This window comes from Rutidosis leptorrhynchoides, chromosome 2 (assembly GCF_046630445.1).
Source record: "Rutidosis leptorrhynchoides isolate AG116_Rl617_1_P2 chromosome 2, CSIRO_AGI_Rlap_v1, whole genome shotgun sequence".
Taxonomy (NCBI): Eukaryota; Viridiplantae; Streptophyta; class Magnoliopsida; order Asterales; family Asteraceae; genus Rutidosis; species Rutidosis leptorrhynchoides.
Genome location: NC_092334.1, coordinates 315,958,409 through 315,984,721, shown reverse-complemented (window position 1 = coordinate 315,984,721; position 26,313 = coordinate 315,958,409). Strand labels below are relative to the sequence as shown.

Here is a 26,313-nt window from a genome sequence, read left to right as displayed (position 1 = left end):
GTCCTCAAACTTGAGGATAAGGCGTATGTGTTGGAAGACCCCATTCCCGATCAACCCGACGAGGATGATGTGGAAGGCATGGCTTATTGGGATAAGTATTGCACCGATTCGGTGCAAGTCGCCTGCCTAATGCTTGGGACTATGATACCCGAACTCCAAAAGGATTTCGAGCATCATACTGCATACGACATGATCACGCAATTGAAGGAGATGTTCCTTCAACAAGCACGTGTCGAGCGCTTCGAGACCGTTCGAGCGCTTCATGCATGTCGTATGGACGACTCCCAATCCGTTTCATCTTATGTCCTTAAGATGAAAAGCCTCATTGATCGCGCAAACCGTCTTAATCTCAACATATCTAATGAGCTAGACACGGATCTTATCCTAAACTCCTTGTCAAAGAGGTTTGACCAATTTGTAATTGATTACAATATGAATGGGATGGATAAGACCATTGGCGAACTTCATGGCATGCTTAAGACTGCAGAAACTAGCATGGTTAAGAGGGCTTCACCCGTGCTAATGATCAATGATGGTGGGTCCAAAGGTAATAACACCTCTAAGCCAAAGGCGGCTAAGAGGAAAGGACCCGCCCATCAAGGCAAGGGAAAGGGGAGGATGGTTACCCCAACCAAAAACAAGAACAAGAAGCAAAAGCTTGCCGGACAAGCAAACCCCAAGGAAGACCCGTGCTTCGGTTGCGGTGAAATGGGTCACTGGAAACGCAACTACCAGGTCTACCTTAAGGAGTTGAAGGAGAAGAGGGATGCGGGGCAAACCTCAGGTAATATATATATGGTATATATAGAGCTTAGTATTACTTCTTCTAATACATGGGTATTAGACACTGGATGTGGAACTCACATTTGCAATTCTTTGCAGGGGTTCAAAAGAAGTAGCAAGCAAGCGGGAACATCAAGTCTCTTTATGGGTAATGGAGCCAAAGTGCAAGTGAAGGCTCAAGGAGACTTTGTATTAAAGCTTCCAAGTGGTTTGGAACTTATTTTGAACAATATTTTGTATGCACCGGATTTATGTCGAAACATTATTTCAGTTTCTCGTTTAAAACAATGTGGTTTTTATCTTAATTTTATTAATGATGATATCCACGTTTATTTAGATAATGTATTCTATTTTAAGGCTTCGCCTTAAAATGGAATTTATGAATTGGTTCATAATGATACATCATCTAGTAGCTCAATATACCATACTAGCACCAAGAAACTCAAAAGGGATTTGAGTGATTCCTACTTATGGCATTGTCGCCTTGGTCACATAAACAAGAATCGAATACGTACACTTCAAAAGAATGGACTTTTGAAATCAAATGAGATGGACTCGTTTGATGTATGTGAATCTTGTTTACAAGGCAAAATGACTAAATCACCTTTCAAAGGGACCTATGAAAGGGCTAAAGATTTATTGGGATTAATACATTCGGATGTATGTGGACCCTTTAAACCCATGACTAGGAATGGTGAAAGATACTTTGTTACTTTCATTGATGACTTTAGTCGTTTCGGATATGTCTACTTATTAAGACACAAGGACGAAACCTTTGAAGCATTCAAAGAATATCAAAACGAAGTACAAAATCAACTCAACAAGACAATAAAGGTACTTCGTACCGATAGAGGAGGTGAATACCTAAGTGATGCTTTCCAAGATCATCTTAGAAGTTGTGGGATTATCTCGCAACTTACTCCACCCGGGACACCACAGCTTAATGGTGTATCCGAAAGGAGGAACCGAACCCTAATAGATATGGTTCGATCTATGATGGCTAGAAGCTCGTTACCTCTATCATTCTGGGGTTATTGTCTATGCTCCGCGGCTCGTATTTTAAATATGGCCCCAACCAATAAAGTGGAACGAACTCCTCATGAGATGTGGTTTGGAAAACCTCCATCTCTATCATACTTAAAGGTATGGGGATGTGAAGCTTATCCTAAGCGTTACGTCCCTAATAAGTTGAATGCTCGATCCACGAAGTGTATCTTCATAGGATATCCCAAGGATGATATGGGATACTATTTCTATGATCCAACCGAGCAAAATGTATTTGTTGCTCGAAAGGCTGAATTCCTTGAAACTAAGTTCCTAATGGAAGGAAATAGTGAAAGGAAGATAGATCTTGAAGAGGTTCAAGATCAAGTAGATGATACACAATTGGTTGACACTAGCACTCAACATGAAAATGTTGGGAATGATCAAATGGATGATCAAAATACACAAGACGTTCGCAAATCTGGTAGGATTAGTAATCCTCCTGAGAGATATGGGTTTCTCATGGATGGTTGCTACTTGGTTGATTTGGATGAACCAACAAACTACCAAGATGCTTTATCAAGGATTGATAAGGATAAATGGCAGGAAGCCATGAACGCTGAGATGCAATCCATGTATGACAACCAAGTTTGGGAACTGGTTGTACAACCTACTGGCTCAAGGCTAGTTGATTGTAAATGGCTTTTCAAAATGAAAACCGACATACATGGAAACTTGGATACATATAAAGCTAGACTTGTAGCAAAAGGTTTCACTCAAACTCAAGGGGTTGACTATGATGAAACTTTTTCGCCAGTGGCAATGCAAAAGTCTATTAGGATATTATTTGCCATTGCTGCTCATTATGATTATGAAATATGGCAAATGGATGTCAAGACCGCTTTCCTAAATGGACATCTTGAGGAAGATGTCTATATGGTTCAGCCTGAGGGTTTTGTTGATCCGAAATATCCTAAAAAGGTATGCAAGTTAAAGAAGTCAATCTACGGATTGAAACAAGCATCTAGAATGTGGAATCATCATTTTAATGAGGAGGCCGAGAAATTTGGCTTCATTAAAAATGGTGATGAAGCTTGTGTATATAAGAAAGCTAGTGGGAGCACTATCATGTTCCTTGTACTATATGTGGATGATATATTGTTATTTGGAAATGATATTCCGGCAATACAAGGTGTTAAGACTTGGTTAAGTAAATGCTTCTCCATTAAGGATCTTGGAGAAGCACAATACGTTTTGGGGATTGGGATCTACAGGGATAGATCCAAGAAACTGATAGGTTTAAATCAAAGTGCATACATTGAAAAGATCTTGAAAAGGTGCAAGATGGAGAACTCTAAGAAACGTTTGGTACCTATTAAAAGAGGAACGCTCCTTAGTTCATCTCAGTGCCCCACCACGAAATATGAACAGGAGAGAATGAAGAAAGTCCCATATGCGTCTGCCATTGGGTCAATCATGTATGCAATGATATGCACGAGACCGGATGTGTCATGCTCTCTAAGCCTGACAAGTAGATACCAGAATAACCCAGGCAACAATCATTGGATTGTTGTCAAAAGTATATTGAAATATCTTAGGAGGACTAAGGATATGTTTCTAATATATGGGTCTGGTGAGGAGGAACTCGCTGTAAAAGGTTACGTGGATGCGAGTTTCCAAACTGATCGAGATGATTCTCGGTCACAGTCCGGTTATGTCTTCATGTTAAATGGAGGTGCGGTCTCTTGGAAGAGTTCAAAACAGGATGTTGTTGCATTATCCACTACAGAGTCGGAGTACATTGCCGCCTCATTGGCAGCTCAGGAAGCTGCATGGATGAAGAAATTCATCGACGACTTAGGAGTAGTCCCTTCCATTCAGGACCCTCTTGAGATCTTTTGTGACAACGAGGGTGCGATTGCTCAAATCAAGGAACCTCGTGCTCACCAAAAGACCCGTCACATTGAGCGGAGATTCAACTACATAAGGGATGAAGTTGAAAAGGGAAAGATATGTATTCGCAAAGTTCACACAGATCTTAATATAGCGGATCCTCTCACGAAGCTCTTACATGGATCAAAACATGCAGGACATGTTTGTGCATTAGGGCTTCGATATTCTAGTGATTGGTCATGATCTGTTTTAAGTATTGTAATGGAACGAAATTGTTCAAACTCATTAATATAATTATGGTATAAATTTATTTTGAGTTATGTTCCTATTTTGCATATTTTATCCATGAATAAGTAATTATTCTAAATTCCGTAGTCGATCACATTTGTGGGAACAAGTGTGAGGTTTAGACTATTATGAACTTGGATTGGTATACATTCACGGGATGAATGTGGGGCAAGGTTGCAACCAAGGTTCATAGATATTTGTGGGACACAAATATTGGAAGACCCGCCCTCAAGACCTACTAAATGGAGCCTTTGTGGTTGATCACATGTAATCTTGAGTAAAGACGAATATCATTGTATCCTCTGACCTGAGATACATATTCGGTTTAGATATTTACCAAGTATTGTACCTTGATTCTTTCCTTCGCTATTCTGAAATATGGTAGTTCATAAGGAAGTTCTCAGGTATAATGCAGTAGTCAAGATGGAATTTGTCCCTCTTATTCGTTGAGAGTCAGATGTCTAAGGCCTGATAAAGTTAAATCTAGAAGAGAGTGATCACTTTGTATCTCTTAGATATAACATGACATCTAGGATAAAAGGAAATATTGAAAGATTCATCTATTCATATTCGAGATGGGAACTCGAAAGGGATGATGTTATTGAATGGCACAAAGTCATAACATATTGGGGGTGATGGACGGTCGTTAGGTGGTATCCATCACTTGCATTAATTTCTTATGTTTCTCGTGCAAGTGGGAGATTGAAGGTATTTCGTATGCCCGAGAGACATGTTAAATTAATGTGGCCACTATGTTATGATTCAAGTCGGGTCATACCCAATAACAAGCTTACCAACACCTTAATCGTATTTATTCTTAATGAATGGATCATTAAATGAATACGCGACACTTGGATTTTAGAAAATCGGTTTTCTAAAATATTATTACTTGAGATAAATTATTTGGATAATTTATATGATAAGCATTTAATTATTTGCAAGATTAAATAGTTATGTTGTGATACATTTTATAAAAGGGTTTATAGAATATAAGTAACAATGCATGGTATATTATTTAGCAACAAGTTTATAAAAATTAAAAAGTTGCAAATTTTATAAAACCCCTTCATGGGGGACGGTTTTGGAGAGACCAAGGGGTCTCACCCATGCTCTTTTGCTACTTTTGAGATGACACAATATCACATACACATGCTTAATTAATCTACCCATGCTTTGACTCAAGTAATACAAGACTACATGCATTTTCAAACAAGAAAGATATAAGAAAAACACTCTCCCTTTTTGAGCTGTATTCTGGCCGAAATTTTGGGTAAGAAAAGAGAGTTCTTAGGCTTGTTTGAAAGCTTGTTTTCAAGTGTAAATAAATCCTAACCATAGTATTAGGTGTTGGGTAAAGTTTGGGGTATAATCTCTTGAGGTCTCATCATTTTGAGGCTTGCATTCATCATCATTTCCGGGTTGCTGCTGGCTGAATTTTCTCAGCAAATAGAAGAGGTTTCTGGCTTGGTTTTATAAGAGCTTAAGTGTGTTAATCCTAACATAACTTAAGGGTGGTGTTGGTGCATCAAAAGCTTGGAGTTTTCGCACTTACTAAGCTCCATCTTCATCATCCTTTTAACCTCCTATCTTGGAGAAGGTATAACATCTATACTCCCTTGTGTTTTGTAAGTATATTTCACAACTTGATCCTAATTGGGATTTAACTTTAATTGGTTAAAGATTTACAAGTTTTAAAATGGTAATTTTACGCTTCCGCAAAACTTATTTCTTGAATGATTATAAGTATTATGAAACTTGTTAAATCCCAACAAAATGTACCTTAAACTAGTAATTTCCTCTACGTAAACGCATATGATGGAAACGCTCCATTACATCTTCATCCTTAACTTCGGCTAGAGCTTCTTTTTCGACTGCACAAATTACACAAGCATTGAGAAACTCCTCTCCAATACGATTGCGTAGGTTCGACTTTACAATTTTCATTGCCCAAAAACATCACTCAACGGTTGCGGTCGCAACGGGTAACACCAATGCTAGCTTTAATAGCCGATAAAGCAACAGATAAGATATATTTTTTCTTGTTTCCACCATCACTCTAGCAAGGTCGGCAATTCCACTCAAGTCCTTAAATTTTTTATCGTTTCGGACACTATGATGATATCCGTTTCAATCATATCCGTACTATTAAAATCTTTTGGATACAATTCACACAATCAACAACATAAAAAATTAATAAAGCTTTATAAAACATGAAAACAAACAGGCTGTTATCATAAGCAATAAGCCTTTGTATAAGTTATTAAGTTAATACTTTAAGTATTAAAAGCATCACAGCAAAATTATGATAATAGGCTGTTATCATAAGCAATAAGCAATTAACAGCAGCAATAAGCAATTCATGATAACAGGCTGTTATTAACAGCAACAATAAGCAATTCATGATACTATGATAATTGATAAGTGATAACAGCAGCAAAATTGCTTTTAACAACAGGTTAGCAGGAGCAAATCACCAAAAAAATAAAAAAATAAAACAGAATTATGATTCACTGATTTAACAAACATAAACCCTAATTTTTTTTATTCAACAATAAAAAGGTAATTTGAATTTAGAAAAGGAATTACCTTTTAGAGATGAGAGAGCCTGAGTTTTTTTCCAGCAATATGATTCAGTGAATCAACAAACAAGATCAACTAAGTTTTCTTTTTCTTTTTCTTTTTTTAATCGGCACATCACAGTTAGGAGACAGATGAATGACATATACGCTCGATCGTTTAGGAGGGAAAAAGAATACATGATATATTATTAAGTTATTAGGCCCAATTTTTTTAAGGAACTTGGGCTTTTGAGTTTGGGTCAAAAATATAGTTTGCGACAAATGGCTTTTGGGTTTGGGGCAAATGAGTTTTGGATTTGGGGTAAAATAAAAAAGTCCAAATTTTTTCCACTAACAAATCAAAATCGACTGGGGCGGGTGCCCCCTGCCCCCAAAGAAGTCCGCCCCTGCGTAGTAGATTGTAACCCAAATAAATCTAACGCGTTTAGAACCGCTATAAATATGGGATAAATTATTTACTCCATTTTGCACTATCTATATTTCAAAAATTCGTCAAATTCTTTCCAACTTTCGACAAATATTCAAACTTTGTTTCAAGCATTTTCAATCTAATATCGAGGGGTGCAAACCATTGCAACAATGTCCTGAAATATTTGTGCATTAATCTACTGATGGTACATAAACAATTTCAGAGATGATATATTGTTTTATCCTGTATCAGATGTTAGTACTGGCTAAACTTAGTGATTATAATGAATCAAGAAAGTACACGGTAGTGTAAATTCATCTTACTAATTGTGTTGTTTCATCAATGAGAATACAGCGGTAGCAAAAACTGATGTAATAATCTTATTTCTTCTGATTATGTTCTACTACTGAGTACTTGTAGGATCCTGCTCGAAATTTTGACAACAAATATAACTTACAAGTGTATGAAGTTGCTACAAACTATGTTGGTACAGTACATAAATGTCAACATTATATATATATATATATATATATATATATATATATATATATATATATATATATATATATATATAGTGTGTGGATCCATTGAGAACCAAAGATAGTAGAGAACCCATGAAACTAGTGCAGATTCAGTCAATCTGCTGCAGATTGAAATTTTTGTTTTTTTTTTTTTTTTTGCAGAATTTTTTTTTTCCTGTGCAGATTTTTTTTTTTTTTTTGCAGATTGAGTCAATCTGCGTGCAGATTGACGTTTTTTTCCAGTTTTTTTTTTTTTTACAGATCGACTTTTTTTCTGCTTTTTTTATGCATATTGAGTCAATCTGCGTTTTTTTTTTTTGCAGTTTTTTTTTTCAGATCGTCTTTTTTCTGTGCAAATTGACTTTTTTTTGTGCAGATTGAGTCAATCTGCGTTCTTTTTGCAGTTTTTTTTTTTTTGCAGATCGTCTTTTTTTCCTGTGCAGATTGAGTTTTTTTTTACGCAGATTGACGTTTTTTGGCATTTTTTTGCATTTTTTTTTTTTTTTTTTTTGCAGATTGATTTTTTTTCTGTGCAGATTGACTGTTTTTTTTTTCAGATTTTTTTTTTTTTCTTCATAGATTGAAGCTCAATCTCCACATTGATTGAAGTTCAATCTATGAGTTCTATGGGTTCTCTACATACTCTAGTTCTCTAGGGATCCTTTCACTATATATATATATATATATATATATATATATATATATATATATATATATATATATATATATATAGTCCAAGGATTAAATGAGAACTTTTTTAGTATGAGAACCATGAGAACTCTGGCGGGCGAACAAAAAAAAAAGGCGGGCTAACAAATTTTTAAGTAGTCGAACTGTGTGACAAGCGGATAAATAAATTAGGGCACTTTTTCATTATCTTCCCCAATTGACATAGAAACTTAAATTTTCTTTCATCTACACACAATCAACCACTCTATTTTTCTTATCTCCTCTAAATTCCTAAAATTAACAACTCCATACCCAATTTTCTTTCATCCATCATGTGTTTTCTCATTCTGACAACAACCAATTTAGCTCATTTGCATTTTTTTATTTTCATTTTTATGCGATTGTGTGTAGGAGTTCAAATACAAACAGAGTCAAAAGCTACATGCACAAAGAGGGCTCCTAAATTGCTTTGTTCTACTGACACATCTTTTATGAAATACGGAGTAACAATAATAAATAACATTAAATGATTTGTAAATTGATTCAAATCGTAGTGATGCAAAAGGTACAACAGCCATTGAAGCGAAGATATCAGTTGGATCAAAGAAAATAAAGAGTCCATCTCATTTTGCATCTAATTTTGAGTTCGAATGGTCAAACAAAGATTTGATTTGAGTTCGAACAATTGCAATAAAAACTGATCTTCTTGTTAACTTGGAGATGCATCTCTGTGCATCTAAACAATATCATGGATGATTTGATGTTTAATGTCATGGAGAAAGATGAGGGCAGAGCATATTTATGAAATTGTTTTTTATCCAGGTATGTTATGGAAAAGGTGAACTTAATGTTTGGACAATTTTTACCAAGTTCGAATAAATTTTACTAAGTTCGAACAATTTTTATCATGCAATTTTTGTTCTACATCTTATATTCTACAAATAGATGCAAGTTGATGCACCTATTCAATATGTAGAACATGTGCAATTCGAACAAATTTGAAGAAATTCGAACAATTATTCGTTCTACATTTTGTTAATTCGAACATAATTGGTGAAATTCGAACGAAATTGGTGAAATTCGAACGAAATTGGTGAAATTCGAACTTGTTCTACATTTGTTATTCTACAATTATTTGTTCTAACAAAAAGATACAGTACCAATTTCGTTCGACTAACTCAAAATTTTGTTCGCCCTTCCTGATTTTTGTTCGCCCGCCAAATTTCTTTAGCAAAATTGAGTTCTCAGAGTTCTCACTCAATTTGAGTTCTCAGGGGATCCTTCCCCTATATATATATATATATATATATATATATATATATATATATATATATATATATATATATATATATATATATATATATATATATACACACACACACGTAAACATACCATAATAAGGTTAATACAAAACATTAGCAAACAATGTGGAACTTGATTGATTCATACTTTCGTGCACTTCATTTTTAGCTGTACCAACTGCGCTCAAGTAAAATGTCACAACAGATAAGATAACAATGTTTAGACATACAAACAAAAAATTAAATCCAAATCAGTAAACGAATATACATTAAAGCATTGACCTTCAAAACTAGATTGATGATGCGCACCATGGCTAGTTAATAACGACGATCCAGCAATAACAGTCACAGAAGATGTTTGGCGCAAAAGATTTTGATATCGTAACACAGTCTTTTACCAAGTTTCTTAGAGAAAAGACCAAAATTGGTAGACATACAAGACTGACATTCTTGTGACAACACATCTATACGACCAGAAGATACAACAGCAGCAGACAAATGAGTAAAAGAACAATTACTTCCAACATCATTTGATATGCATATTCCTTATCCAGTAGTTTTCTTGTCCCGCGATTTACGTCTACAAATTCAGCAGTGTTAAAATTAACAATTGTTAATTATGCAAACTTATTTGTGGTGTTTTCTAGTAATTTGTGCAGGTTTTCTTATTGCATATATGCTGAGGGTCTAATGTTGTCATATGAGGATTCTGGTGCTTTGGGCTCAAGTTTTTTTAATGGGCTAAAGCTTGTTGTTAGGCTATTATGGAGTTGGGCTCAAGCCAATAAAGGATTAAAACCCTCTCAAGAAATAGATTAATATACTGTTGAGGTGCAGACAAGTTTACATACAATTATTCCATCTCTCTCTCTCTCTCTCTCTCTCTCTCTCTCTCACATACGAGTGTTCAGTTTTCTCTATATACAAACCCTAATTTGTTCTTATAATTTTGAGTGTGTTTAGATCATTGCTTTGATGATCTTCTTTTGTTTCTGAGTGATTTTCATATGTGAGATTAGTCACGAAGTAATTTTGACTAGAATTATTGTGTTAGGGTTTATAATTGTTCATCTGTTTCAGATTTGTGTTTGGATCATTTTCTGGGTAATTAAAGTGGTTATTAAAAATTACGCACAACGTTTACTACTTAATTGTTTCTAAAACACTGTTAATTTTAGGAAATTTTCAAAGACGACTCGAGGCTAGGACTTAGGGTTATGATAGGACCCAACTTAGTTTTGTTAGACATTTATTGACCAACATGTATTTGTTGGTTGAGGATATTCAACTTACCCTTCTTTTTGTTGAATACTTAGCTGTGCAACTAAAGGTGAGTTCAAAGTCCCAATTTTCTAAACTATACTGTTTATACTCGGGATGATAATACATGATGTTTTATATTATACAACGTAGGCACGAGTACATAAATTTTATCTACATGAGCTAATATGTAGAAATCTCCTAGCTCGAATACGTTTAATACTTTGTAAGCATGAATCATAAAGGTTAATCTATCGGGTTTGAAAACCCCACCCTACACTAAATGGGATGTTTATTAATTCATAACAATACACTAGCGTAAGTGTGCACTAGAAAGGGGTAAAGGAAATCACATAGGATACTATGTGTGGTGTTAAGCTTCGTCTTTCGGGTGCTCATGCTATATATGCTTTTAGTAATGTTTTACAAAATCTCGTGGTCTATACATATGTTTTAAATATAAACCTTATTCACCAACATTTTTTTACCTTATATCATGTTTATTCACAGGTTCGTAGAACGAATCCGCTACTTTGATTAAGAGATCTAGCTTGGTCGCATACGGAGCGTGCATTTTTGTTTTCTTTTAAACTTTAATACGCATTTATCGTTGATACTTAAATTTACAATTTAGTGTATTACTTATTACATTTGTGGTCACTTTGGTTTTGGAAAGTCTTTTAAATAAATAATTGTGTATTCTTTTACGAAACAGTCTCATATAGAGGTAATGACCAGGTTTGTGCCTCTTGGTGACACGCCACATCATACCCATTTGGCGGGGTGTCACAGTTGTGAAGGGATCCGTTAGCTTATGTGTGGTGGGCCGGCCGGATTGAGCAACACTTACCGGATTGGTCCAAAATTGCTTTTTTAATTACTTTCTACTAGGACTATTGCGTTTTTATTTTAAGTAAATATTTTCGCGAGTCTTTTTCGAAAGTAATTTATTTTTTAACGAGAGTTAATAAAATTCTAATTAGTTTTGGTAAATCAAGACTTTTGAATTTATATAATATATTAATTGTGGTAAATGGTGTCAAAACTCCATTGGCTCCCACCACCAATTTTCACTATTAACGCCATTGTAGAACTGTAGCACCCAAAAAAACCCGCCCGACCCGATTCCTCTTCCTCCTTCATTTCACCTACAAAACCTTTTCTCTTCTAAGCTCACCAAACAACTCCTCTCAAATTATCAAACACCCCAACTACCACCGTCGCACCGTACCCACCACAGCAACCACCAACGCGCCTACCACCTCAATCAAACGTCGCAACCAACAACGTCCTCACCACCGCAACCACCAACATCACTCACCATCGCAACCACCAACGTACCCACCGCAAACACCAAAGTCTCCATCACCGCCGCAACCACCACAGGTTTTAGGTTTTCCAACCACCAACGTACCTACCACCGCAATCAGTTTCAAATCGGTTTGCCTCTCTAACTTTTTTCTTTTTTGCTTATTCCATTTGTGGTTCTTTGTTCTTCGTGGGTGTTCTTCATGGTTTCAGAATTTCTCTCAGATTGTACCTTTTTTTTTAATTCCAGTGTTAATTTGGTGAGTGATTAATACAATTGTTCATATGTTTTTTTAGCTGTGGTTTGTTTGTTTTTTAAATCTGTTTCAACGACTTCATGCTCTTAGTTTGTTGAAAGGCTAATAATTGACTAAAATAACATCTTAATATTATCATGTTGATAGTGTTAGTAAAGTTAATGTTGTACTGCTTAACTTGTGGGAGAAAAGGCGTTATTTTAGTGTATGTGAGAAATGTGTAGGTTGTTGAGAGTATGCATAATCGGATTGTAATTTGATATCATCACTGGAATATTGGTTGGTTGTGGTTAGCCAAGACCTTGAAAGCTCAATTCGAAATAAAAAGCTTAGTTTATATATACATTTTTTGTTTTTAAAACATCTAATTGTTGTAGCTGGTAGTATGGAAAGTTTGGAAACCTACAATGTCAAGTATTAATGAGCTTATGCAACCTTGAAGTTAGGCAAAGAAATGAGTGTTTTGATATTGTGATTTGATCAACTATTGCGGGTTTGAAACCTCAAGTGTAATATAAGATGGATATAAATTGTGCTGAATTTAGTGCCGTTAAGTAAAATTAAGCTCTTGCTTGAAGTTTTCTACGGTAGCTTAACGTATTATGTGATAATTGCAGAGCAGATGAATCTGAAACGGGCAGTGAGGAGTCTGATGTTAGTGGTCTGATGAGGAAGATACATCATGGATTTCATGGTTTTGCAATTTGAGAGGAAATGAATATTTTCTGCGAAGTTGATGATGATTATATTCAAGATGATTTTAACCTTTGTCGATTAAGCAACCAAACTCCTTATTACGACTATGCGCTTGATCTAATTCTAGATGTGGAGTTTTCTCATGGTAAGCTATGCATACTGATTTGTTTCGTAAAATATATTCTCAATGATCATCAACGGTGACTAAGAAAACTTGTCATGAGCATATACATTGCTATAAGTGTAATTTATATATTTACTAATACACTGAATTCGTGGCAACTTTGTCTGTCTAATGCTTGCTGATGGGTATATGTTCTTAGCTTAGTTGTTTCTTAATTTGTTCGTCTGTACTCTATAATGTAAATTTGCACGATATGAACTAATGTTTTGCCTTTGTGTTCCAAATGAGCCTATTGTATCGTAGTTTAGTATATCAATCTATATATGTTCTATCCTTTACTATATTGTCCAAGCATGTATCATGAGTACCACCTTAGGGTACGTTTGTTTGCTTCTTAATGGAATGATTCAGCGCTGAATACTGAACCATTCAGCATTCAGCGTGTTTGTTTCTAACCTCTGAATGACATATGGTGCTGAATGGTTCAGAATTCAGTGTTGAACCGTTCAGAGTTGAAACACTCTCTTAACCATTAAGCACCTTATTTTTTTGTAATATACTTCACAAATTATATCCAGAACGTTTAACTAACAAATATATTGTATTTTTTATTCATCTAACACGTTAATAATGTAATTTTACTCGATTCATATCGTTCATTTAAAATGATTATCAAACAGCTTATTTTCATTCAGCACAAACATTATTCAGAGGCTCTGAACGATTCAGATTCTGAACCATTCAGCGCTAAATCATTCAGTTTTATCAAACGCACCCTTAGTGAATAAAGGAAGTTCAGTAGCATTTAATACATATTACAACTACATTCTCATAGGATATATGTATATCTAGAAATCTAATTCCTTCATTTTTTTTATTATATACCCATTTCTTGACTATTTTTTAACATATGTATAGCTTTACTAAAATCATATTCATTGACTTTAGAAATATCTTGATTAACCAAATTGCTTGACAAACTTAGAAGATATGTTGACCATTAACATATCATGAGGTATGTAAACTGGACCAAATGGCTTGATTCCACTTGAAGAATAATCAAGTCTATTTTTAATTAGATTTGATCTCACTGACAGCTTTTTATCTTGATTTTCTGTTTTCGTCTTGATACCACTAATAGCTCTTTATCTAAATCTTTTAAAGTAAACTTATTTGGATGTTTGACTTTGTAGAGTTTCTTGCATAGATGAGTTGTTGGTATTGATATAAATAAATCATGTATATATTGACTTATTGTTTCAAGTTTGCATATGACCATTCTTCTTCATGGAAGGAGTCTATAGTGGAAATCACTTGAACTCATTAATGAGAATGATATTAACAAATTCAGGTAAACAGACAAGAATTGTCTTCATCCATATAGTTACTCGATGCAAGCATAGAAAAAGAAGATTACATGGCGAGGTAAGAAGTGCAATTTACCTTTTGCTACACGCCCTGCAGGGTAGAATACTAACAAAAAGCAGCCGCAACACATACCCACTAAAGGCAACAAAACACGATACCATCCAATAGTAACTGTATAGTTTTCCTTTAATACACGCTGCTCATTTTGTAACTCTCCGCCGCAACGCGCGGCCCTCAAATCTAGTTTTAATAATTTAACGTTTTTATTTATTATATCTTATAATTTTATTTTGGAGTGGACAAAACGCTTTCGCGTCTCTCTTTATTTTTATGTTCAGTTCCAATTTCTCCAACATATCAAGGGAGAACGAAGTCGCAAGCAATTTAATAACCATAATAATTAGCTTGGGATCGTTAAACGAAAAATGATCATACTGGGAGATTAATTCTCGTTCTTTCTTTCCTAAATCCAAAAGATCATTAAAGAGTTGGTAAAATGCTTTACGCACTTTCTTTTGATTTAAATACCAATTTGATCACCTTTGTCGATATGATTAAGATCGTAAAGAAAACTCTCCAGGATGTTCAAAAAATTACGTTCGTTTATAAAGCCGGGTCCCCATTTAAAAATTTAAGAAATTGTGACATTTGATGAATTTGACCTTTGGGAAACAATAAACATAAATTTTGAAAACTCGAGGGTTTTAATGAAATTATGAAGACACTCTTTTCTTTTTGAGAAGTATAGTAGCGCCAGATTTTCGTTCGAATTTAAAAAGATTCGATAGATCTCAATAATGAAGTAGGCGGCGGGATCAGAGAAAAAAGAAATGTTTTGAGAGTGGAAATCAGTTTTCCTTGACATCTGACTATCGAGAATTTAATTCATAGACTATTTCGGCACCATAGCGATTTAGAATATTGAAGATTTATGCTCATCATGCTAACTGTCAAAGAGATTGAAAAACAAATTGAAGTCTATTTTGAGTTCAAGTTTTTTTTCTCAATAACAGGGAAAAATGTCTTCACTGTATTGTGTTGAAAAGTGATTCAAGTGTTCTTACTTTTACAGCTAGTTCTCATATACTTTTTCCTTATTCTTTTGAAAATTGATGCCTCTAGAGCTTTGAAAAAGTCTCTATAGATATCTAATTTTCGATCAGGATTACAGGAATTTCCAAAACGATGTATTTCTTCTGTAGGATCGTGTAAGCAGGATTAAACGACCTAATCTACTATATCGAGTGCAGAAAATCTTTATATAGGGTTTTATACTCAAAACACACAAATATACTTTGATCTTTAGATATAGAACGACTTTAGGGTGTTAAAGATCGACCTAGATGAATGCTAGATGATCAGAGAATCGGTTTAGACGTTTTAGTGCGGCTAGGATCGTTAACCTAATCATGAAACCGAAGTTCTCTATAAATATACACAGCGTGTGCAACCGTACGGTTGCACCCCTGCAACCGTCCGGTTGCACTGTGTATCCGTACGGATGTATACTGCATCCGTACGGTTGCATTCCAGAGGTGAAGATTAAACGTTTACGCATTCCAACTTGATCGTAATGAACCTGGGGACTATAATGCACCAACAAACTCCCCCTAGGACCCAGTTCATTAACCAGATCAATAAAAAGCTTCACCTGCAAAACAAACCAACCAACAACAATTTAGCATACATAACAGTACAGAGATAAACGTTTAAGTCTAAGTTATTACAACCAAATCGAATAAGAGAATTTAACGTTCAAGTTCAAAGTTCATAGGTTCAGAAGTTTAAAACACCAAGGACCGACCATCAGGCAGCGTACGCAGTTTCAGCCTCCACCTTCTCAACATCAGATGGAAACACCAACTCGTCATCATCGCAAAGAAGTTGTTTAGCAACATCCCGTAGGGCAGTACTCTTCCAGTAGCTGCAGGAAGCCCCACCATTCGCTTTGCGACCACATAAGCAAAGTTTATGGGAATTTGACTAATCAGACACATCAAGATCAGAACTTCAGTCACTGAGAGTTCAACATCCTCCTCGTCTCTAAACATGACGTTTTTCTTGATGATCCTCATCATTTGCCTGTGCTCATCTAGGATATTTTCCTCTCTAATGATAACTGGCCCACGACTAGTCCAGTTATAACCAGGTTTACATAATCCTGACACGAACCCAAAAGATGAAAACAGGTTACCAGTGGTAGAACTTCTTGGAGCACTGTTCACGTCTTTGCTTAAACTGAAGAATTTGAAGTCTCCAGCTGGTATGTCAAGTTGTTCGGTGAATTCTTCTAAGGTCCAATTGTAGGGATACCCAAACATGTTCAAGTGAACACATTTAACTTTTCGCTCATCAAACACGTAGTTGGTGTAGAATTCCCTAACCAACTTCGGACAGAAGGTTCTATCCTGGTGGAGAAATGCACCGGCTTGTATACCCCTCCAATACGCAGTGAATCTTGGCTGTGATCTAACGAGACATCCAGTGAGAATTGCTCTATCTGCTACTGAATTTCTTCGCTCAGCAATCGCACTTTCTGTTTCACTCTGTGATAGTCTTCTTGAAGCCCTGTTTGCCATGGGGTTGTACTGAAACACAATACACTCATCAAAACCCAAAATAGATTAGTAATCATTTGTTACAAAATCTGGTATATGTAACCGTACGGTTCCTCAGAATAACCACGGTTGCATGGATTAGCTTACACGGATGAGAGCTCAACCGTACGGTTTCAAACTGCAACCGTACGGATGCATCCATCGAAACAGAGGTGGTTTTTATAACCCATAACTAACAAATATGACAATGATTTTTCAAACCTTTGCTCAAAAACCAACCTATTTATCCTAACAAGCATGATGATTAACATCTTAAAGTCAAAATACCTGACACCATACGTAACATCATAAAATATACTAGCCTAAAAAATAATTAAAACATGATGAGTAAAAGAGTTTCAATATTACCTTGATCTGAAGCAAAGATCAAAATAGCACGTTTAGTGGTTAAAGATAAGCTTAAAAGAGACCTGCTATTTTACTTGTGAAAATAATGTGATAACAGAATAAGCACCACAAGATGTAAAAGTAGATCAATCTCCTGTTCACCCTTTTTGAAAATTACGCCCATCTTGCAACCGTGCGGTTGCAGTGGTGTAACCGTACCAAAAATATGTAACCGTACGAATGCAAGTTGTACCCGTGCGGTTGAACATTAGGACCACTAACCATTTAACATTACATATCTGGGCGGTTACTTGTTGTTACCGTGTGGTTGCACAGTTTAACCGTCCGGATGCACATCAACACTTCAAACAGATTAAAAAGTTTACATTTAAAGTCCCTTCCGTTCTAGCCCTCGATTCACATCATAAGTAACGATTTGGTCAAACTTAAGTTAACTAATCGTGCTAGAACTCTCTAATCAAACAAACATTTCCAAGATCCGTTTCGAGTCAAACTAGGTCAAATAACCTAATAACCGACCTAATCAAGTTTAACGGATCTATCTCCCATGCTTACTCCCCCTAATCCACACATATGGAGTTTATGAAATAACCACCAACTGTCATGCAATCATGTACAATATTAACATGCATAACGAAGAAACCAAACAAAATTCTAAAATCGTTTTGGCTTTATCAAATTATCATGCATAGAAACATAAATAAATGCAGACCTAAATCATCATGGCAGAATGGTATGCTCAATACGACCAGCATGGCAAATTATGCAAGTATGAAGATGATGATAAAACATGAATTAATCTAGCTAACAAAGAATAGAAACAGCATCTAAAGAAGCATTAAAACATATTTTTGTAAGAGGACGACTTTGTCATATTTTTCTTGGGATCAGAACTGAACTATCTTTTGCAGTTTTGACATCGTTAATTTCGTCAAACTGATTAGTTCTGATCCTGTAACTACATACTTAGTCTCTGAAAATCGATAAACTTATTCGATTTTCCTTCCGGACTTTTTGATTATCACGTTAGTGTTTAATTACTTGAACACATTTCTGTGTCTGCTTCAATCTTGGACTCAGTCCTCATACGAGATCGCACAAATTTATTAGGTAATCAATTGAGCATAAATCTATTGAAGATGTCCGCTATCACTTCGATGTACTTTCGATTTAATCGAACAGAAAGCATCTCACGATGTTTCTAGCAACCCTGGCAGCCATGAGCTTCTACCGTAAACTCAAACCTTTCGCTTCGGAGAGCTTTGCTTATCACAATTTTATTGCATACTCCGAAAGAACTCAAATACCGGTCGCTATAAACCCCATGCTTGACCGGAAAGCTTATTCTGATGGAATGATATGATATTTGGAGTAATGGAATTCTAAGTCAGCATATCCTCCAGAAGACATCCCTAGCTATCTGGATGAATCAGTACTACCCATATCACAGACAAAAGAAGCACCATCTTGCCAGATAATTACTTTGAGAATCAATGATTTGAGTTTTCTAGATCTGAATATATATGACACTTCTCCCCCTCGAATATAGATAACCTAAATCGGTACTGCTCAGCGCGTAGTGTATTCATCATTTTCTTTTATGATGCATCATCTTTATTGAGATCTTAACATCATATATACATGATCATCCATTTTTTTCATATTTTTTTGGATTTTCTAATGTTTCATTTTCACTATAGCTGACATAAATAGGCTATACATTGATGATGATGCATCATTTCTATTTTATGGTAGATGAATCATACTGCAGATCAAATCCTAGGAGTTGAAGTAGCTTTCTCAAACCAAAAGAAAATGTCTGTGATACAGAATTGCACTTCTCAATCCTTCAAACCAAGAATATCCCCTTTGAATACCTGAATAACCTAATGAAGCGTTTCGGCCCAAGCAATAAAGGTGAATAGAAATAAGTATACATTCTAACAGAGTATATGTAACATCCGTGTTACATCTATCTCACATCGGTTGGAGAGGGGAACGAAGTGTGACGACCCGGAGATTTCTGACCAAATTTAAACTTAATCTTTGTATGATTTCAACACGATAAGAAAAGTCTGTAATGGTGAGTCTCGAAAACATTGGAACAGTTTACATGGATACATTTTGACCTTTGACCATCCTCGACGATTCACGAACTGTTATGTGTAAATAAAATGTGTGTATATATATATATATATATATATATATATATATATATATATATATATATATATATATATATATATATATATATATATATATATATATCTTAGAAATAATAAATAATTAAAAACAGATATTATACGATATACTATATGGATAATAAATGTTGCATATGTAATAATACATATATCTAATACATGTATAACTATAGTTGTTATAACAATATTGTTATTACTTTCAATATTAATGTTAATACTAGTATTATTAATATTATTTTAAATATATATAAAATCTATAAATGTGAATTTGATATATATATATAGGAAGTGATAATATATTGCTACTACTAATATTATTATTATTAATAAAAATTCATATTATAATTAGTATTATTATCATAATATTGTTAGTACCAAATTTATAATTTAAATCCATATTATTATTAATATTTATTGGAAATAATACATGTCGTTATTTTTAACATTAACAATAAGATCAATATCAATATTATTATTATATTAGGAATTTTGATTATTATTGTGACTAATATTTATATCATTATTAATCAGTATTATTATTATTAATTAGAATTATAATTAGTAATTAACAATATTAAAGTATATATATAAAAATCAGAAATAGGATGGAATGCTGTTTAACGCTTACATCAATCAGTACAATATTTTTTTTTATTCCTGTCTCCCATTCGATTACAGTAGAATTGAATTTCAAACATAAAAACAAAATTAGTTATATGTTGCTATCTGTTTATATTTTTTTTATTTTCCTGATTAACAAAATCGTACTACCTGTCTGTAACATCTTCAAGTGTCGATTTCACAAAATCAAAATGAATCTAATTTAACTGTTAATTTATGTACTAAACACATTATATATATAACTATCCTCCACTGCAATTTAAGAATTAAAAAAACAGAAACCAGAGATATACAGCACGATACCTCTGTTCCTCTTCCTTTTTCGCCATAATTCGATTTCAAACGATTTTCTAAATTGTAATAATGCAATCTTGTTGATTTTCCTTTACTAAAATTTTCTGCAAATTTATAGATTTCAATTTTTCATATTCATCACAAATTCTGAGGTCAAAGTTTCGGTTCTTGAAAGTCAAATGAGATGTTTATAGTGAAATTCAAAGGTATTTTAATGTTTTGAATCAAATTAATTACACAGATAGTTTATAAAGAGGAATTGCAACCTTTTTCATTCAGGAACCTCGAGCTAAAACATTCGAAAAATTGAAAATCGATTTAAAGTTCAATTTTTTTACGCAATAACAACAACAAATTTATATTTATATTTTTCTTATTTTCTGTTAATTTCAATCATTCCAATATAGTTAGGTGTTGTTTTGTTAGAATGTAAATCTAAAACAATTAAAAATTCTGGATTTGATTGTACCCTGAGTCGATTGGGTTGAAACAATGAAGAAGGTGAAGAAGTTATGATAGAAGGGAATTTACGGTTAAATTTAAAAGGATTCGGTATTATTACAGTAAATGGGCAGCAGCCCCACGGTTAAGAATGTTAGTGGTGAGCGAGAGGTCTCGGGTTCGAGTCCCGTTTCGGGCAGTTTTACTCTCTTTAATGCTACAAAGGTATAACCTTATAATATTAGGAATCTATTATTATTATTATTATTATTATTATTATTATTATTATTATTATTATTATTATTATTATTATTATTATTATTATTATTATTATTATTATTATTATTATTATTATTATTATTATTACTATTATCATTATAAATATTAAAATTATCATTATTTTTATCATTTATCAAAACTATCATTATTATTATTAAAATTATCATTATTTTTAGTATTATTATCATTACTATTATTTTTATGAAAATTACTATTATTATTACTTTTATGAAGATAATTATTATTATTATTATTATTATTATCATCATTATTATTTCTTTTAACATTAAAATTATTATTTTTAACGTTATTATTATTATTACCATTAATTGTATTACTAATATTACTAATAGTATTACTATTATTATCATTACCACAAAATATTTTTATATATATAAAAGAAAATTACTACATGTAACATAAATATAACCAATATTACAAACTACCATGTTTTAATATATTAACTAATATATCATTAATTAAATTATATATTATGAATATATAAAATAACCTATTATAAGTATTAATGTAATATAAGGATATTAATCATAATACATTATGAAATTTATAAACTTAGTTGATTAATATTATGTGTTAATATATATAATTGATATAGGTTCGTGAATCCGAGGCCAACCCTACACTTGTTAAATGTCGTCAAATGTATTTTTACTACAAAATACAGTATGGTGAGTTTCATTACTCCCTTTTTATATATATTTTTGGGCTGAGAATACATGCGCTGTTTTATAAATGTTTTACGAAATAGACACAATTACTAAAACTAATTCTACGTGGGTTTAAACCAGAAATATACCCTTAGCTTGGTAACATTAAATTACTTGTCTATGTACGGTAGACGCGAATCCTGTTGATAGATCTATCGGGCCTGACAACCCCAACCGGACTGGACGACCAGTATTCAACGGTTGCACAGTACTTTGTTTGGTGACTACACTTGGTACAGTGTAGTGAGATTTCATAATAAAGGGAATATGCGACGTTGATTAAATGTTAAGTATGGTTACCAAGTGGTTAACCACTTAGAATGCTTTACATACACTTGCGAGTGTATTATGTTTATAAATATGAAATCTTGTGGTCTATTAATATATTGAAATGATTGTTAGGATAAACCTATGAACTCACCAACCTTTTGGTTGACACTTTTAAGCATGTTTATTCTCAGGTACGAACTAAGTCTTCCGCTGTGCATTTGCTCATTTTAAAGACATTACTTGGAGTCCTTCATGGCATATTTAGGACAGCACCTCGCAATGGGACCAGATGTTGATGACTTCGTCCAGGTGGATAAGGACGGGTCCTCACACGAAGCATGCCTTATAAGGGTGTGGAGACCTTTCCTAGCATGACGCGTTTTGGGACCACAAGCGCAGCAGATCCCATGAGAACTCTGCAGTTAAGCGTGCTTAGGCGAGAGCACTACCAAGATGGGTGACCTTCTGGGAAAGTGCTCGTCGTGTTTGGTCGCCAAGAAAAATCCGTGCGCCTACGGGCAAAGCGGACAATATCATGCTACGGGGAACGTTTACCTGGGATGTTACAGATGGTATCAGAGCCAGACCTCGAACCAACGTGCACAGCGGGGATGCTGTGTCCCATTAGGGGGAAGGATTGTAACATCCATGTTACATCCGTCTCACATCGGTTGGAGAGGGGAACGAAGCATGCCTTAGAAGGGTGTGGAGACCTTTCCTAGCATGACGCGTTTTGGGACCACAAGCGCAGCAGATCCCATGAGAACTCTGCAGTTAATCGTGCTCAGGCGAGAGCACTACCAGGATGGGTGACCTCCTGGGAAAGTGCTCGTCGTGTTTGGTCGCCAAGAAAAATCCGTGCGCCTACGAGCAAAGCGGACAATATCATGCTACGGGGAACGTTTACCTGGGATGTTACAGTACACTCAACTTGTTGACTTACATGACAGTCCTTCACTAGAGTATAAATCGTAGTAGGGGAGACCTCAACCGTCTGTTGAGTTCCTGAATGATCGTTTCTCAGTACATTCTCAGTGATAGTTAGGTGACTACCGTCAACCTCTTTAGACCTTTCCATGTATTCCTTGTCAAGATTATTTACTTGATGTTTGTGTGATCATCTCATTCCAAAACTTGATCATCAAAATTTATCAACATTCATCAACTAAACATGTATTACATACGTTGTGCGCAAAACGATAAACATGCAAGTTCAGTAATACAATCATCTCCCATTTTCACAAAGCACCTACTCATTTTCGAATTTTTCAACTTTTTATGGGATTTTCAACTTTATATTGTTTTTGAATTTTTGAGTGTTCCCGTTTTCTCAACTAATCTAAGAAACACGCAAATCTTTTTGGGTTTTACATGTTAAACATGCAGAACATAAATTGATATATAGATTAACATGCAGGCAGGAGCAAAACAAAGTAACATGCAAAAATGATGCAACATGCAGATGCCTATCTACAAATGAAACAGATTGGATGGTTACTTCAATAACTCCTTATCAGACACAACATCTGCCCTCTCTCTCACACCCAAAACATTTAGTAAAAACAGGAAACGTGGTCGATCAAAAGCTTTAGTGAACAAGTCAGCACGCTGAGTGAGTACCTATTTGAAGGACATCTATTAATCACTTTTCATAACAGTCCCTAATGAAATGGTACTTGATCCCTATGTGTTTGGTCTTAGAATGATTAACAGGATTCTTAGTTACAGGAATAGCAGCGGTATTATCAACATAGATAGGAGTGTTAGAATTATGCAAACCGTAATCCCACAGCTGTTGTTGAATCCAGACAACCTAAGATGCACAGCTTGCCGCAGCAATATATTCAGCTTCACACGTGGATTGTACAACATCGGTCTGTTTCTTACACTGGCAACTCACAAGTCTGCTTCCCAGAAACTGACAGCCTCCAGAGGTAGATTTGAAATCTATTTTGCATCCTCCATAGTCTGAGTCACTGTATGCTGTCAACTCAAATCAGTCCTTCCGTGGATACCATAAGCCCAAACTCGGAGTCCCCTTGAGATACCGCATGATCTTCTTTGCAGCGAGCATATGATTCACATTAGGTTATCCTTAATAACGAGCACACAAGCATGTTGCGAACATGATATTCGGTCGAGATGCTGTAAGGTACATTAAGGAACCAATAATAGCCCTGTAAAGAGTCGGATTGACTTTTGCCCCTGTATTTTCTGGTGTAATCCCGTGATTCACCGATAGAGGATTCTTGGCAACTCGTTCATTCTCCATCTTGAATCGGCTCAAGATGTCAGCGACATACTTCGATTGATGTAGAAAGATTCCTTTTTCTGTTTAATCAACCTGCAATCCTAACAAGAAATTAATGGCTCCCAGTAAACTCATCTTGAATCGTTTCTGCATAACCTCTTCAAACTCATCAACCATCTTCTGATCAGCAGATCCAAAGATGATGTCGTCCACATAAACCTGTACCAGCATGATATCATCGCCTCTTTCTTTGATAAACAGAGTCTGATCGATGACTCCCCTTCTGAAACCATTTTCTATCATATAATTTGATAGAGTCGCATACGATGCTCTTGGGGCTTGATGAAGACCATATAGCGCTTTCTTCAGGAGATACACCTTTTCCGGATGATGTGGAACAACAAAGCCCGGTGGATGAGTCACACACACTGTTTACTAGATATTTTCGTATAAGAACGCACTCTTCACATTCCATCTGATAGACCTTGAATCCTTTGAACGAAGCAAAAGCAAAGAACATTCGAATTGCCTCCAGTCTTGCAACTGGAGCATACACCCCATCGTAGTCTATTTCTGGAATCTGCTGATATCCTCTGACAACCAATCGTGCTTTGTTCCGGATCACAATACCTTGATCATCTTTCTTTTTTTCAGAACCCACTTCAAACCATATGGTTTACAGCCTGAAGGAGGAATTACCAAATGCCAAACACCCAAATGATTAAATTGTTGCAGTTCTTCCTACATAGCTGAAACCCACTCATCATACTGAAATGAATCTTTGACATCTTCAGGTTCGATTTGTTACACAAAGCAGCAGTGTGCATTTCTGAAGATTCATCCGGTCTGATTCAATTGAGTATAAAAAGCGGTAACAACATTAGGAGAGGGTGTTTCTCGATTATCTGAAGTAGAAGGTCCACCTGTCTGTGCACCTGAAACATCTGCAGGGTTAACTACAAAGTTATCAAAACATTTAGGAAGTGATACCGTTCGACTTGACCGTCGTAGTCCGTCGTTTTCTGTAGATTCATCAGTCGTTTTCTGAAAGGGTTCCTGATTAGTTGGTTGAATAAGCACCTCATCCACCACATCATCAAACACTTCATCGATATCATCATCCTCCTCTGCAGATTGAAATGTAGCCTCTTCTTATTGAGGAATTGAATTATCAGAATCTAAATCATCATTTGTTCTTGTCACAGGTGTACTATCCTTAGCTTCTAAAGGTATGTTAGTCTGCACACGTACATCAGACATGTGTTCAGCGGAGATACGCATGTTATACATCATTTGTGCTGCAAGCTCTTCATCCTCAGGGTTATCTACTGAAAGATGGAAAGATTCAAACAACTCATCGTAATTAAATTGCCATGTAAACCCTTTACCAGCTGGAATGGATGCATGTCTTTGTACATCGATTTCAGTACGTTCTTCAACACACCGAGAATCCAAGTTGTATACCCTTTTACACACATTTCCATAACCCAAGAATCTTCCCGTAACAGCTTTCGAATTAAACTTTCCACCAGTATCCTAAACCATAATGGTACATAGAGACCCAAACGGTTCAAGATGTTTGATGATAGGTTTTCTTTTAAACAGCAGCTCAAAACTTGTCTTGCCATGACGTTTCACGATAAGAACTCTATTCATTGTATAGCACGTATTAGAAACTGCTTCACTCCAAAAGGTAACTGGAAGTTCTGAATCTGCCAACATGGTTCTTGTAGTCTTGATTTAAGTTCTATTCTTTCTTTCAGCAACCCCATTCATCTGCGGCGTGTATGGTGAGCTGAATTGTTGTTGAATTCCTCTTTCA

At 34.9% G+C, this 26,313-nt stretch overlaps 1 long non-coding RNA gene across 1 annotated transcript; it reads left to right on the top strand.

Annotated features, from left to right (window-relative positions):
• Window positions 1–8,355: 8,355 nt before the first annotated feature.
• Window positions 8,356–11,355, top strand: LOC139891850 (uncharacterized). Its single transcript, XR_011773868.1, has 3 exons — window positions 8,356–8,948; window positions 9,722–10,258; window positions 11,198–11,355. It is a non-coding gene; the product is annotated as an uncharacterized lncRNA (long non-coding RNA).
• Window positions 11,356–26,313: the final 14,958 nt, after the last annotated feature.